General features: G+C 39.3%; 1 non-coding gene across 1 annotated transcript; it reads left to right on the forward strand.

Moving 5' to 3' along the window:
• Positions 1-16,066: 16,066 nt before the first annotated feature.
• LOC126805342 (small nucleolar RNA R71) lies at positions 16,067-16,173 on the forward strand. The gene has a single exon (XR_007674014.1). It is a non-coding gene; the product is annotated as a small nucleolar RNA R71 (small nucleolar RNA).
• The last annotated feature ends 972 nt before the right edge of the window (positions 16,174-17,145 follow it).

A 17,145-nucleotide genomic window follows, 5' to 3' on the forward strand; every position in this document is an offset into this window, starting at 1 on the left:
ATAGTAATTGTTATTATTCTTTTCTCATAAAAGCCCTATTAACTCAGTCATTCAATTGGAACCAACGAGGTATAAGCAAGCCCTATAAACTCGGCTACTTGATTAAAATCAACGAGGTATAGGCCAGCCTTATCAACTCAACTGTCCCATTAGAATCAACGAGGTATAGATAAATTATATTTATTGTTGAATATGGGCCTTCCGGATGATGATATGATATGATCATGATTATATGAAATGATATGATATGATGATGATGATGATGCTAGCACTGTATATGTATATTCCACCTTATGGTATCGGTGACTACCTCAAGTAGTGCACCCAAGCTCTTTCCGCCTGGGAGGCGATGTGGAATACCGACAATGCCACAAAAGCCCGTTACCCTCTCTGTGAGCGCGACGTGACGGTTTCGAGAGTATGGGAGTACACAGTTATTTTGCCCGAAGGGGCATGTGATGAGAGCTAGTAGATTTATTATGATATCCCTTTCCGCCTGGGAGGCGATGTGATACCCAGAAATATCACTAAAGCCCGGTAATGGGAGTATGGGAACATTTCTGAGTTTGCTCGAGAGATGGCATAGTGTATAGCATATTGCATGGCTTGATTACTTTATTGAGGCTAGCGGGGCTAGTCCACATTGTGTGGACATGTAGTATTATTTTGACTAGCGAGGCTAGTCTATTTCTATGATTATTCTTATTACTTTAGTGAGACTAGTGGGGCTAGTTCATTTTCTATTATGTGTTTAATATTTATCTGAGATTGAGATTCTCAGAAATTGTTAAGATAGTTCCGTCATTTGAGTAATTACTTCAAGTATAAGACTTTCGGGAATTATGTTTTACGTTGATTAGTGACCGTTTTTTGTCTTATAGTGGGTTGGGCGGTTGTCGTGTAAGACGAGCTATGAGCTCTAGAGGTCGAAAGATATTAAATAACGATTATGGCATATTTCGTAATGTACTTTGTGAGTATTGTTGGATAATAATTATGGAATGTGACTGTGGAGGTTGGAAATTTTGGGGAGCATGGGAGGTCCATGTGTTGAGGTTGGATTTGAGATATTGGGAGTGTCGTTTTGTGCAGGTATGGTTGGCTACTTTCAAGGGAGACTATGCCGAAACTTTTGGCATATCTCCTTTGATAGTGATCCCCGCACGATCTGCCTTGATATTACCCTATTTTGGGGCAGGTCGTGTCAGGTGTATGTGTGCACACGGCCGAGATATATATATATATATATATATATATATATACGTGTGTATGAGATGTCTATATGGTAATTATAGTAATTAATTATAGTAATTCGTATATATAAATTAATTAAATTAAAAGTCATGAATCTTGACATATTTGTTACTAGAAATATTACCATAATTGTATTAAATATGGTATTAATTAAGATATGTATACTCTAGGAAAAATAACATTTGTTAGCTTACATATCCCCTTAAATCAATTATACCATAACAAAAGAATATTCTCTTTCAGAAAAAAAAAACCAAAAGAATCTTACCAAAAGTTTTCATCTAAATATAAATGTTGTAGTTACCTTACATCGTCTGAAATTTATGAATAAATATATTTTGTGCATATATATTTATATAGTCACTATCCAGAATGAAGCTTCACTATGAAATTACATAGTGAAATTTCAATTTTGGCACACTTTTCGGTCAAATATTTTCACCATAAGTGATTCAATATTTAGGTATGTTATTCAAGATCATCTATACAAAATTTTATCCAATAAGCTATTGAAATTAGACTAAATCAATGAGTGAATTAAAACGGTTCAACATGAACCGTTCGTGTAAATCTCAATTTTAAAAGCTCAAACCATTGTCGAATTAGATGAAACTTTGTAGAGATTATCTTGAATAACATACCTAAATATTGAATTATTTATGGTGAAAATATTTGACCGAAAGTGTGCCAAAATTGAATTTTCACTCTGAAATTTCAAAGTGAAGCTTCACTATGGATATGAACTATATATATATATATATATATATATATATTTCGTGCTTGCACACAAATATTTCAAACATATTTTCGTAAATTTCAATTTTTAAATTGTATTTTAGAAGCATTATTGTGATGAAAAAATAAAAAAATATTTTTATAATAATTTAGAACCATTGGATTAATAAGAATAATTGTCTTTTAAATTAAAATGAGATTTTTATATAATTTTAATTGTTGATGTGGCAATGTGACGTTGCGCACCACGTAAGATTGCGGCACCGAATTTGGCCCTATATTATGGCGCTCTAATACTGCTCATACTTTAATATACACTACTTGATACGACCCGCCCCAAAATGAACCATACTTTCAAGGCAGATCGTGCATAGACCACTATTAAAGGAGATTTACCAAAATTTCGGCATAGTCTCCCCTGAAAGTAGCCAACCCTACCTGCACGAAAACGACACTTCTAATATCTCAAAACCATCCTGACACCTGGAGCCATCTGCTCCCCATAATTTCACATTCTCCTCAAACACAAATATATCAACAATAAAAATTATCAACCTATAACATTCATAAAGACGTCAATTACGCTATGAGACGTTAGGACACAAACCTTGATCGATCCCTGGAGCTTTCCGCTCCTCTTACCACAACCTCCCAACTCACGTTACGACCACCAAAGTTGTTATTTAACGTAATATATAATTCCCGAATAATTACTAAAATTCCGGAACTATTTAATCAATTTAGGGGATTTCCCAATCTCGAATAATCATTCGGCAAATATAAAAATAAACTAGCCCCGCTAGTCAAACTAATAACTCATAAATAAAACTGGACTAGCCCCGCTAGTCTACATAAATAATTACAAATAGCTAGAAGCTAACTAGCCCCGCTAGTCGCAACAATATAACAATATCGTACCATAGGCCCTCGGCCAAAAGTATATATATACCTATCAAATCTCAAGTTTTCAATACCGTCACGTTACGTTCACAGAAAGGGTATTGAAACATCCTATCCTAGCCGGCTATATATCCTCGCCTCTCAGGTGGCATCGCCCTCCAGGCGGAAAATGATATCATGTAACCTCGCCCCTCGGGCGGCATCGCCCTCCAGGCGGCATCGCCCTCTAGGTGGAAAAGTGATATCACGTAACCTCGCCCCTCGGGCGGAAAAGTTCTATCGAATAACCTCGCCCCTCGGGTGGCATCGCCCTCCAGGCGGAATAGTGATATCACATAACCTCGCCCCCCGGGCGGCATCGCCCTCCAAGCGGCATCGCCTCTCAGGCGGAAAAGTAGATCAATATGCTAACATAGTCACTAAATAAATATCATTCATATCCGTTGATCATGCCCCCTTTTTGATGTTGCTAAGGAGAGGATACCGGATAGAATGGAATATAATTCCGTTGATCGTACCTCCTTTATAGGATTAAAAGAGAGAATACCGGAATAAGATAGAAAATCATTCTTATCCGTTGATCGTGCCCCCCTTAACTTAACAAATTAGAGGAGAGGATACCGGATAAGAATAATTAGAACGAGTACGGTTCCCAACCGTACGTATAAATCTCAATATGAATATAACAAATTCCGAGAACCCCGTTTCCGGATAAAAATCCACACTTTCCGATTAAATCAAATAAGGCGTTAATATATATATATATATATATATCTCATATATATCTCCAAGTCAACAAAATATCATCACAAAAAAATTAAATCATATAACGCCCGAAATCACATAAATAATTATTCATGCATGCATATATTTAAATTAACGTCCACTCGTAGCCAGAAACCTAGCATCAAAATTGGATATTTACAAACGTAAACCGATATTTAATCTAAAATAATTGTGGCTGCACCCAACCTTGTTTGGGCTGCCTACGTACCATTTTTCGAGGGATCAAGCCATTCGTAGTTTCCCCTAATATTTAACTAAAATTACTAAGGACACCCAACACACCGAATTCACCAAAACTCTCCTTTCGGCATTTCTAAGCCCATGCACCCTTGCACAATTAATATTGTAAACCTTACCCAACAAACACACATCAACACAACCATCATCCTAATCATCATACACCAAATATACCACAATCACAACAATCACATTTATCCTTTTATACGGTAATCTACATTACCAACAACATACAACGACTAACTACATCGATTAACATGTCGATAAGTTCGTATCGACGAATGCTACACAAAGGGGTAACCTACTGCCCCAAAAAGGTCACCACGCACCGCCGCACGCGCCGCCACAGTGGCTGCGCGTGGGCCCCACACGCCACCCCTCACCAACCACTCCAAAACCACTCTACTTCAACATGAAAGTTATAGATCACAAGAAACCAAACCTTTTTCATGACGGCGTCGGAGCACAGATCGGCCGGGAAGTGGCCGGCAAACACAGAAGAAGATCGGAACAGTGCACCGATTTCAAGATCACGATCTAGCCCGATTCGTCACCCAACTCCGACTGAATTATGCCCAGAATGGAGGATCACATCGATTCGTAGCAATCCCGAGCTCCGGAGTCGCCGGAAAACAGCCGCACGGCGGCGTTGACTTCTGCCGAAATTGGCGGCCATTGCAGCGCTGTGCACGGTGGTCGTCGAGGCGTGAGACCGGTACAGATCGACTCGAAATGGCGAGACGGAGCTAACGGGACTGGTGGCGTCCCGATCCGTGGCCGTCCAGCGGAGATCGTAGCCGGAGAAGAAAATCGGATTTTCAGCCATGAACAGTGGTGCGAAACCGATTTTCGAATCTTTTTTTTTTTAAACTTAACCCCCTATTTATACTTAATTCCAAAAAATGCCTAAATATGTTTTTGATTCATAACTTCTTCATACGAACTCCGATTTAGGCGTGCGACGTGTCCACGAATTCGTATCGACGAGCTCTACGAGTTTCGTGAAGGAAGATTTCTCGGAAAACTTACGCGTCACAAAGTCAACTTTTAAAGTCGTCACACGTAGTACGACTCTCGTTCCGAGGAAAAGATTAATTCTTGCCACGAATCGTAAAAGATTCGGGTCGTAACACTACTGGTTTGTTCAAAATTAGAGATGTTGTATAGTACGTATGACTATGAGAAATTCAAAATACCCTGGGCTCAATTTATCATATAAATTCTATTTTATATGATCAGTCGACTAAACCAAAATAAGACATACATAAATAGTCATTTCTCTTCTAAGTGAAAACGAAATTAAAGAGTTTAAGCAAAAAAGCATACCAATATGTTCACTCTATAATTAATTAACTAGTCAAATTTACTGGGAAATATTGTAAGGTTAGAAAGAGAATTAAAGAGAGAGGGAGAGATGCCAAACTTGTTGGAAAGGAATGCTTGGGGGTGGAAATGAGGCAATATCTACAAGCTGTAACTGTACGTAATTGATATAATCAAATCTAATGTTTACATGTAAGAACTTTATTGGCTCAGAATTTCTCTCTGGGTTACAGCCCGGGTGGTGTTCTACGTACTAAGCTCCGTCACTGAGAAAATGTTAGGTTAAACCACACTATGTAGGTACTATATATGAGTTAGTTATTTATTCTTATAGTGATGAACCAAACCTCACTAATTGTTAATTACTGCATAAGTTGATTATGGCGCTCGATCTACTGCAAGCTAGAGTCTTCGAAAAGAGATCGAGTTCTGGCTAGAGTATATAGTACGTACGCGCCGTAACGCGCGTACTATGTAAGTACGTAGTGTGGAGCTATATATGGACCCGTGGAAGCTGAAATGCTACATGAACTTCGACTTTGATCTACTTACGTAGATCACCCAAAATCGTGAACAACGTATATTGATTTAGACACCCAATTTGACCACTAGTTTGTATAAACCTAGCATCATACTACAACGCATGATTAATGTGAAACTACAGCGCATGGTTAATGTCAAAACATTCATGACTAGAGTACATATATAGTTATCTTTTTTTTTTATGAACATATATAGCTAGTTATCTTTGATATGATATGGTATACTGTTAATAAGTTCACTTGTTTAATTTATATATAGTTTCCAAACAAATCATATGTATAGTAAAATACACCTTGGAAATGGACCAGCTAAAGTCATGAAGTTCATTCGATCACTCTTATAACTTGGAAATTTGAGTGTGAACGAAAGTTCATAGAAGAATCCGCGAGTCATCGATGTTGATTGAGAATATCTATGTTATGAGCATGACCGATATCTTCTTTATTAGTTTCATTCAAACATTTCCCATGATCCACCACAAATCTTTAGATGTGTATCACAACAAATTAGATTGATTTGAGCCTCTACAGGATACCGCACGTACAATAATACTGGATTATCCTAATTGGCTGGTTTTAGATGTCAACAAGAAGCAAATCCTAATCGATTAATTGACAACACAACGTACGTATGCGCATCTTTTTTTCCTATGGAAAAGAAAGGCAATACATCCATATTTCTTGTGTTGATCTATCAAGGCAGTAGCAAGCACAATACGTACGACTGAAGGAAATTTTAGTGACCCTTTTTTGAAAAGATCAAGTATAGTATACTCATAACAAAACCAACTGAATTAAGATCGATAAACCATTTTTACCTGAAAAGGGATGGTTTATACAAATTAGTTTGGCAATAGAGACCTTTAATTTTGAGCAGTTAATTAAGTTTAGGTTGCATGCAGAAGCTTTGGTCGACATGTAAGGTAGGGAGAGAAATATTCTGAGAGCATCCGCACCGGCGAGCAAACGGGGAAGAGCTGCTCGAGCATGAGGTGGGACGGCCTAGGTTTGCTCGAGCAAACCCAGATCATAGCTCGCAGTGGCAGTAATGGAGGTTTAACTTGCTCGCCTAGTCGACCTTCCCGTTTTGCTCCATCTTCCGCTCGAGCAAACTTTGTTCGGCCCTTCGCTCGACCAAATGGCGGAGCCCACATCATGTGGGTGATGTCTCCTTTTTTTTTCTGTCAGTGATGATTGCTCGATTACTCGACATCAATATTTAACCCTGAACACATCATTAGTAGCTACATAGCACGGAAGCTTGGTTGGACGACCGATTCCCGCTTCGGAAGCGGAAGCGGGAGCGGAAGCGCTCGGAAGCGCGGGGAAGCCCGACGGAAGCGCGATTCCGAAAAAGGTGGGTTTGGAAGCGCGGCGGAAGCGTTGGCTTCCAAATTAGAAGCGCGACGGAAGTGTTGGCTTCCAAATTGGAAGCGCGACGGAAGCGTTGGCTTCCAAATTGGAAGCGCAACGGAAGCGTTGACTTCCAAATTGGAAGCGTGATTCATTCTCTACCTCTATTTCATCAATCAATGTCTTGAGACTCTTCTTATCGTCTCATCTTCTTATTTATTTCGTTAACCGGTTAAAGATGATCAGCATCAATCAATCTAATATGTGTCAGAAATAATAGGGAGAGATATCAGGAAAATCTAGATGAGAGAGATATATAGAGAGAAGACAGAGAGTTGTGGAGAGATATGAAAAAAAATCCAGATGAGAGAGAGAGACAAAGAGAAAACGAACCTTTTTTTTTATCAATTTCATCTAGTGATGTCTCTTTGACATGCACATGCCCAACATCTTCACACTATGTTGTACATTCTTTTGTTTGAATTTTGAAATGAAGCTTTAATAATGCTATAATTAAAGATAATCATGGGTTAGAAAATAAGTCATTAATATTTATCCAGTTATTTTAATACTAAATAAAATAATTAAAAAATAAAATATAAAAATATTATATATATATGTATATATTTATTATTCTGACGCTTCCAAAACGCACCCGCTTCCTTAATTTTTGAAAAAAAAAACGCTTCCGCGTTTCCAAACGCTTCCCTTCCACGTACCCGCACCCGATTCCATGCAGCCTAGATTAGTAGTATAAAGCAAGAGGGTATCGTTCACAAACCGGGGATCCAGCCAGGGCTTAGGATCACAATACTTAACACGAATTCATAAAGATATAAATGGTTTGATATATATTCGGATTGAGATATAAAAACAGTAAGTAAAACCTAAACTAATATGTACATGTGATCAACCAACCAACACATAAACAATCACCAAAACAACTCATATAAAAGAAATCGAACAAGCTTCATGACTTCCTATTAGAATCATGCCGAGACTATATAATGAACAACTAAGGATGGATCATGCATTTAGGGTTCTAAGCAGTAACCTAAACACATAGACACTTAACACATTCGATCAATACCAAGCAGTCATAATCGAAATCTAACATATCATCTTCATCATGTAATTCCAAAGCCATGCACATTGAATTCATCAAGTATGTCACTTACTTAACCAACAACCATGCAATTCGAAAATCACATATAAAAGATAAACATGTTCTTAGCATAAGTCTTCAATCCAACAACCTAAATATCATGCTACAAGCATAGTCATAACACTTAGAAATCGAAATTAATCAAGAACAATACTCGGCAGAAACCAAAACAGAAATTTCATAAAACCAAAACATAATTTCGAATCCTTTATATAAATTGAATCAAGTAGCTAGTTCATAGACAAAATTGAAACAAGATTACACTACACAAATCACAAGCTTCATCCAAGAACAAGAACAAAACCAAAACCGAATTTAAACAAGAGTGAATCATGGTTACACTTTATAAATCAAGCAATCCACAAGTGTAGCCGAGACTTCTATGGATGAAACCTTCTTCACAAGCGTGCTTGAAGGCTATTGATTGGTGGGGAATGGTGGAATCGGGTTTAGGATTTCTTGGAAGGGTGAAGGGTGAATTCGGCAGAGCTAGGCTTGTGTTTGTGTGTAAGATTGATGATGCCAATATGGGGAGGCCGAGCCTCTCTATATAGGAGTTTATTGAAGCCTCTTGCCGTCCTACTTAGGAGATAGAAACCAATTGGGAAACTGAAATCCTCTTTGTTATGGATTTGATTCATGTACTCCATATCCAACTTGATGTAGGAAACCAAGTCCGATCGGGAGATCACAAATAGGCTGCACGGCAACATTCTTGGTCCAACTAGGAGTAGCTAGGCCGGCCTCCTCTTCTCCTTCTTCAACTCGAATATGATTTCCTTGTTCAACTAGGAATGCAACTCGGCAACTCTTCTTCCATTCCAAATATGATTTGTCTTTCCTAAAAAGAAATCGTAGATTAAGGAATAGGAAAGAATGAAAATAGGAAAGTAGAGTCCTAGTCGAGTAAGGAATCCTAGCTCCATAAGGATTTCTGACACTTAGCACAATTTCATCATCAATTCATTCAATATTCGAAATAGCTCTCCCTAGAACATACAAATGACAAATATGAACCTAAAACAACTACGTAAAAAGTAACAAAGCATAAGAATAGGGCATATATACATTAAGAACGTCACACTTTGTGCTCCTATCAACAACCCCACACTTAGACTTTACTAGTCCCTTAGCAAACACTAAAAAGGGAAATCAAAACAAAAAACAAAATCAAAGCAATAAAACTAACGACACAACACTAATGCCTTCAACATTTTGTCTCAGAGATCTTCAAACTCATAGCATCAAGAATAACACTCAATCGAAATAGATAGGATGAATTCAACGGTTAATAAACATGAGATTTCGTTTAACAAGTAAGACATGGCAGAAACAAAGGTGATATTAAGCTCGACATGTTCAAAACAAGTTCAAATTCAACTCACAAAGGATATGCACTCCAAATCTTTTCTCTCAAAAACATGGCATATACTTAAAAGCTTTTCACACACAAGAGTTATGAACATAGTGAAATCGAAAACCTCATGAAAGACACCAATCATATGCACAAATGAACCCAAACCATATGCTTACTCATGAAACAAACTCAACAAATCAAGAGCTACTCATTTTAAGAATCATGTGGAACTTTAGAAAAGGGTAGGCTTAGGCTTAGACTCGGCATGGATATCATTTTTCAGGGTAAAGGAATCACAAAGGTCATCCTCAAGACTTAGCAGAGCAAAGCATCCACCTTATGTCGCCATACTCTATAAAACAAGGGCCAAATATCATCATGTTGGACCATCCTTCACTTTAAACATTGTGAAAACGAACAAAGGCTAAAATATAACATTATTGAGCCTTCAACAAATACATCACAACTCCAAATTCACATAAACAACATGTATGCCGAGATCTTTCATCATTCTTTTTCTTTTCTTGCCGTGCGCATATATACTTTTTCTCTTCTTTTTTTTTCACACGGCATCAATACATTTTTCTTTCTTTTCATACTCTTTTCATGGCATAACATACATACTATAGCATAACCCCACACTTGAATCAAATCATCACTCCATATTAACACCCAAGAATCGGCTCTGCCAAGCCTCAAAGACAAGGTAGAGATATAACTATACTAAGCAAGGATATAACATGTTGGTAATAAAAGAAAAGGCTTAACGTAGGCTCAAAGGGGTTAACACTAAGGTGTCCCAAGCAGGGCTCAAATAGGGAATACGGCTTTTTGGCTTTAAGTGGTGGAAATCCTATAAAGATCCAACAATCCTTTTCAAAATCAGAGTATATTATGACATAAAGTTTCGAAAGTTTCACAAAGTAAGTTCTAGCATTCTCTAGTTCATTGCAATTCTATGACATATGAATTGATCAAAATAGATGTAATGAGGATATAAAGCCAAGAAACGATAGAATAAACTCTCCAAAGAAAAAGGCACATATATATGGCTCGAATCTCACATAGGTTCCATGAATTCAAACAAGTAAGGAACATGCTCATTCTGTACCTAAGTTTCAAAATCCTCATCTACTACATGTTCGTACAAAATCTACACATCGATTAACCATCAAATAACAATGAAGTTCATTTCAATATCATGATCATCTATCAACCATAAATTCAAAGATCAACTCATCCTAGACAGTCAAAGGCATACCTAGGACTCAAAACAAAAACAAAACAAGTTAAAAATCGAAAAACAAAACCAAAATGACACAAAAATCGAAAATCAAAACAACAAAATTGAAACACATAAGCATCAAACAATAGAATTCAACGAATGATGTATACCCCACCACACACTTAAAACTTACATTGCCCTCAATGTACAATATGATAAGCAACGAAAATGAGAAAGAGTTAAGGGATGAGAAAATGCAAACACTCGTTGATGGCCCCTTCATTGGCTTAAGTTTAGAGTCTATAGCCTAGACTATCTCCAAATTATCACTTGCTTGCCGTAGGATCAAGGAGAGACGTCTCCTCCACGTTATGCTCCACGAAATTGTCATAGTACGGCTTCAAGCGATGTCCATTGACCGTGAATTCCTTTCCATGCACCATACTTTTGATCTGAATAGCACCATAAGGAAAAATATTAGTAACAACAAACGGTCCAAGCCACCTAGAGCGGAGCTTGCCCGGAAACAATCTAAGTCGAGAATTAAACAAAAGAACTTTCTGCCCAACGACAAAGTGTTTCTTCCTAATCATGCGGTCATGGAATATCTTAGTCTTCTCCTTGTAAACCATTGCCGAATCATAGGCCTCATTTCTAATCTCTTCAAGCTCATGCAATTGTAACTTCCTATGCAATCCGGCCTCATCAATGTCCATGTTAAAATTCTTCACCGCCCACCATGCACGATGTTCAAGCTCCACAGGAAGATGGCACGCCTTGCCATAGACTAATCGAAATGGTGACATGCCAAGAGGAGTCTTATATGCCGTCCTATAGGCCCAAAGAGCATCATCCAATCGTTGAGACCAATCCTTGCGTGATGGTCCAACAGACTTCTCCAAAATTCTCTTGATCTCACGATTAGATAGCTCCACTTGTCCACTTGTTTGGGGGTGATAAGGCGTAGCAACCTTATGCTTGATTCCATACTTCTTCAACAACGCCTCAATGGTCCGGTTGCAAAAGTGAGATCCTCCATCACTAATGATAACTCTCGGCATACCAAACCTAGAGAAAATGTTAGAACGAAGGAAATCTGCAACAACTCGAGAATCATTAGTCCGGGTGGCTTTTGCTTCCACCCATTTCGAAACATAATCCACACAAACGAGTATGTACAAGAAACCATTAGAGCTAGGAAAAGGTCCCATGAAATCAATACCCCAACAATCAAAGATTTCAACATATATAATCAGTATCATAGGCATTTGATCTCTAGATCCTAAGTTTCTTATGCGTTGGCATCTATCACAAGTCATGCAAAAATGATATGCATCTTTAAAAATCATAGGCCAAAAGAAACCACATTCTAACACCTTCAGAGCAGTCCTTCGTGAACCAAAATGTCCTCCACAAGATTCAGAATGGCAAAAAGTAAGTATAGAATGATGTTCATGTTCAGGGACACACTAATGATTTCATCAACACAATGTTTCCACAAGTATGGTTCATCCCAAACATAATACTTAGCTAATGCCTTGAGTCTATTCTTTTGAACATGCGATAAAGTATCCGGAAATTGCTTAGAAACAAGATAATTGACAATATCTGCATACCATGGCTCACTTACCTCAACTCGAAAGAGTTGCTCATCCGGAAAGCTCTCTTGGATAGCCAAAGGCTCGGCATCTCTCACCAAACGACTCAAATGATCCGCCACAACATTGTCACTGCCCTTCTTGTCCTTGATCTCGAGATCGAACTCTTGGAGTAGAAGAATCCATCGAATCAATCTTGGTTTGGCATCCTTCTTTGTCATTAAATACTTCAAAGCTGCATGGTCAGTGTAAACAATAACTTTAGATTGAAGTAAGTAAGAACGAAACTTATCTAGAGCAAAGATCACGGCAAGAAGTTCTTTTTCAGTTGTGGTGTAGTTTTCTTGAGCATCATTGAGTGTTCGTGAGGCATAGTAGATGGCGTAGGGCTGCTTGTCCTTCCTCTGCCCTAGCACAGCTCCAACTGCATAATCGGAGGCATCACACATCAACTCAAACGGCAAGGACCAATCCGGCGGTGCCATGATCGGTGCCGAAGTTAGGAGCTGCTTCAATTTCTCGAATGCATCCTTGCAATCATCATCAAAGTGAAAGGGAACTTCCTTTTGAAGCAATGAACTCATTGGTCTCGCAATCTTGGAAAAGTCCTTGATAAACCTACGATAGAAACCTGCATGTCCAAGAAACGATCGAACATCCCTCACACTTGTGGGGAGGGGTAAGTGACGCACAAGATCTATTTTAGACTTATCAAGCTCAATTCCTCTAGATGAAACAATATGGCCTAAGACAATGCCTTGCGTGACCATGAAATGACATTTTTCCCAATTCAAAACCAAGTTAGTTTCTTCACAACGTTTGAGCACAAGTTCAACATTTTCTAAACAAGTTTCGAAATCTTCACCATAGACAGAGAAATCATCCATGAAAACTTCAATTTTAGAACCAATATACTCAGAGAAAATGTGATACATACAACGTTGAAACGTACCTGGGGCGTTGCATAAACCAAAAGGCATGCGACGATAAGCAAACGTACCAAAAGGGCATGTGAATGTGGTCTTCTCTTGATCTTCTTCCGCAACACTTATTTGGTTGTATCCACTATATCCATCAAGGAAACAATAGAAAGAATGACCAGCTAACCTCTCAAGCATTTGATCAATGAATGGCAATGGCATATGGTCCTTCCTTGTTGTCGTATTGAGCTTCCTATAGTCAATACATACTCTATGACCGGTCACTGTCCTTTGAGGCACCAACTCGTTATCTTTGTTCTTCACCACCGTGATGCCTGACTTCTTTGGCACAACTTGAATGGGAGAGATCCACCTACTATCCGAGATGGGGTAGATCACGCCACAATCGTGCAACTTAGTGATTTCATCCTTTACAACTTGCATCATTGGTGGGTGAAGGCGTCGCTGACCATCCTTGGTTGGTTTGGCACCATCTTCTAGCAATATTCGATGCACACACATGGTAGGGCTGATTCCTTTGATGTCGGCTAAGGTCCATCCTATTGCCGTCTTGTGTCTCTTCAACACTTCAATCAATCTCTCCTCTTGTTCCTCATTGAGTGCAGATGAAATGATCACGGGCAATGTATCCTCATCTCCTAAGAATGCATACTTCAAGTGGTCCGGAAGAACCTTAAGATCAAGCTTTGGGGCTTGCACCACAGAAGGAAGATTCTTGTTAGTAGTTAAGAGAATTGGACTAGGGGAGACATAACTTACCTCACGTGCAACCTCAAGAGAGGTCACGTTCTCAAGAATGAAGGATGGCACGGCATCATTAGCTTCTAACACCGAAATGTTAGAACCATCACTTGTATATCCGGCCCCTTTAGCAATGGTGAGTGCCAACTCGTCATGTGCCAAGGTATCTAGATAGTTATCTGCAAGGGAATCAAGAATGTCAACTGAAAAACAATCACTTAACTCCGAAAGAGGATACCTCATAGCTTCAAAGATGTTGAAGCTAATCACTTCACCATCGAACTCAAAGGTGGGTGATCCACTCAACACATCTATTTTTGTTCGTGCAGTCCTCATGAAAGGGCGGCCCAACAAGATAGGGACCTCCTTGTCATCTGCCTCCGTTGGCTCCATGTCTATGACATAGAATTCGGCAGGAAAGATCAAGCTCGAAACCTGCACAAGAACATCTTCAACATAGCCCAAAGGGACTTTGTTGGAACAATCAGCCAATCGAATCACAACATTATCACGTTTCAAATCACCTAGACCTAGGTCCTCATAGATATAGTACGGCATTACATTGACAGATGCACCTAAGTCTAGCATTATCTTTTCAAATGTCATATTTCCGATTGTACAAGGGATAGAAAAACTCCCTGGATCCTTAAGCTTTGGTGGTAGCTTCCTTTGGAGCACGGCAGAAACTGTCTCACTCATTGTGACAACCTCCTTCTCTCGAGTCATCCTCTTATTGGTGCACAATTCTTTCAAAAACTTAGCATACCTAGGATTCTGTTGTATGCATTCAATAAGAGGCATGTTCACTTCCACCTTCTTGAAAATGTCGAGCATGGCTTGATCAGAGTCATCCTTCTTTTGCTTTGCAAATCTACTAGGGAAAGGAACACGAGGAAGATCATTAGTGGAAACCAAACCACTAGAGTTAGGATCCTTACCTTTGTCATGCACGGCATGATCTCCTTGTGGTAGAGGCACGGCATCATTGGCCTTAGAGGAGGCAGGGTCCTTCTCTAAGTCTTTGACATTCAAATTCTCGGCCTCTAGTCCTTTAGAAGGCACGGCCTTCTTGTGGTGCTGCAATGGAGCATCCAAGGTCCTCCCACTTCTTGTCATCATGGCCTTCACGTTAGGATTAGGCTCAGTTTGGCTCGGCAACTTCCATCCTTCATGGATCTTGCCCATGAAATCGATCACTTGTCCCATCTGCTTCTTAAGCTCGGTTATGTCCTTAGAATGAGCTTGTTGACTTGTAACTAAAGCTTGAGTAGCAGAGTTTAGATTTTGTTGCCCTTGAGCAAGAGACTTCAAAAGTTCATCATAGTTAGGTGAAGATGCATTATTCGAACCATGAACATTAGAGTTAAAGGGAACAGAACCTTGAGGTACCTGAGGCCTCACAAACAAACCTGAAGGACGAGGTCCTTGACCTTGAGCATTGGATGGTTGAGCATTGTTGCTCCAACGAAAATTTGGATGATCTCTCAGTCCAGGGTTGTATGTGTTCGAGTATGGATCGTACCTAGGCCTTTGTTGCCCCATAAAGTTCAACTCTTCTTCAATCATTGCACCATTTGGACAATTGTCAGTCGTGTGATCCTTGAAAGAACAAATGCCACATGCTTGAGGGTTGATGCTTGAACCATTGAATGCCTTGACTAGCACGTCAAGCTTCCTTTCTAAAGTAGCCATCTGATTCCTTGCATCAACATCATACACCCCACGGCTCTTGCTTCCTCTCTTCTCCTTGGAACTAAATTGGTGATTGTTGTCAGCCAAATCATCAATCAAGGTGTAAGCTTCTTGACCGGTCTTGTTCATGAATGTGCAGCCACATGCCGAGTCCACCATGCTCTTATTGGTGGTGTCGAGTACTTCATAGAAGAATTGCACCAAGTCATCCAACGAAATACCATGGTGAGGGCACTTCCTTTGTAGTTCTTGAAATTCCTCCCATGCCTCATATAGTGAATCACCATCCTTTTGAGTGAAGTTCTGAATCTCCCTCCTAAGTCTTTTCGTGAGTTGAGCAGGGAAGAATTGCTTCAAGAACCTCCTACTCATTTCGTCCTATGTAGTGATGATTCATGCAGGCAAAGAGTACAACCAACGTTTAGCATCATCCTTAAGGGTAAATGGAAACAAAAGCAACCTCAAGCCTTCTTGAGAAAGATGATGAATCGATTGGAGCTTGCAAATGTCCAAGAACTCCTTAAGGTGAACATTAGGGTTTTCCATTGAAGAGCCAGAGTACTTAGGCAGCTGCCCAAGCAATTGAACCGGAATGGAGAAGTTACCTTCATCAGGTGGAGTGAAAGCAATGCATGAAGGTGATTCAGGGGTGGTGGGGATGAATGCATTCTTGAGTGCCATTGGAGCACCAACAGGAATTATGTCACGGTCCGCAATTGTGTCTAAGTCTGAATTGAAGATGAAGGGGAAGGAAAGATCCTCCTCTTCTTCTGATCTAGGTGAAGAGTTTAAGATTGAATTGCTTGGAGATGTTTCGAAATTTAAAGGTCCACTTATGAAAGAGTTGTTTAAATCTCTAAGTGCTTGAATTCGATCCTTGAGCTCTTGTGTTCTCTTAGAAAATTCGGACATGCATAGTACCTGTTGTACGAAAGTTAAAGAGTTAGCATTGAAGAATACACACAGTGGACACATATAATTCGTGCCTTCCCTTAGTCACACATACGCACACTTATGGGGAAGGACACGGCAACTATGTCAAGTTTACAAGAGTTAGTTTTTTATGTTTACAAAAGTTCATACAATTCACAAGTTCTTTTTGCCATTTCAATGATTGAACGATCGATTGATTCTAAATTGTAAACCAAGGTGGACGTGCGACCTAAGTATGGATGCCTAGACACAAGATCAAGTCTTTGTTTCAGAAGGCCTTGTAGCTCAATCAGAGATAGTGAACATGGTAGGACTCATTTGTTGAACTACGGAGAGCGAACTCTCTATCGACTCCATCACCGA

This window comes from Argentina anserina, chromosome 1, assembly GCF_933775445.1.
Source record: "Argentina anserina chromosome 1, drPotAnse1.1, whole genome shotgun sequence".
NCBI classification, from domain to species: domain Eukaryota; kingdom Viridiplantae; phylum Streptophyta; class Magnoliopsida; order Rosales; family Rosaceae; genus Argentina; species Argentina anserina.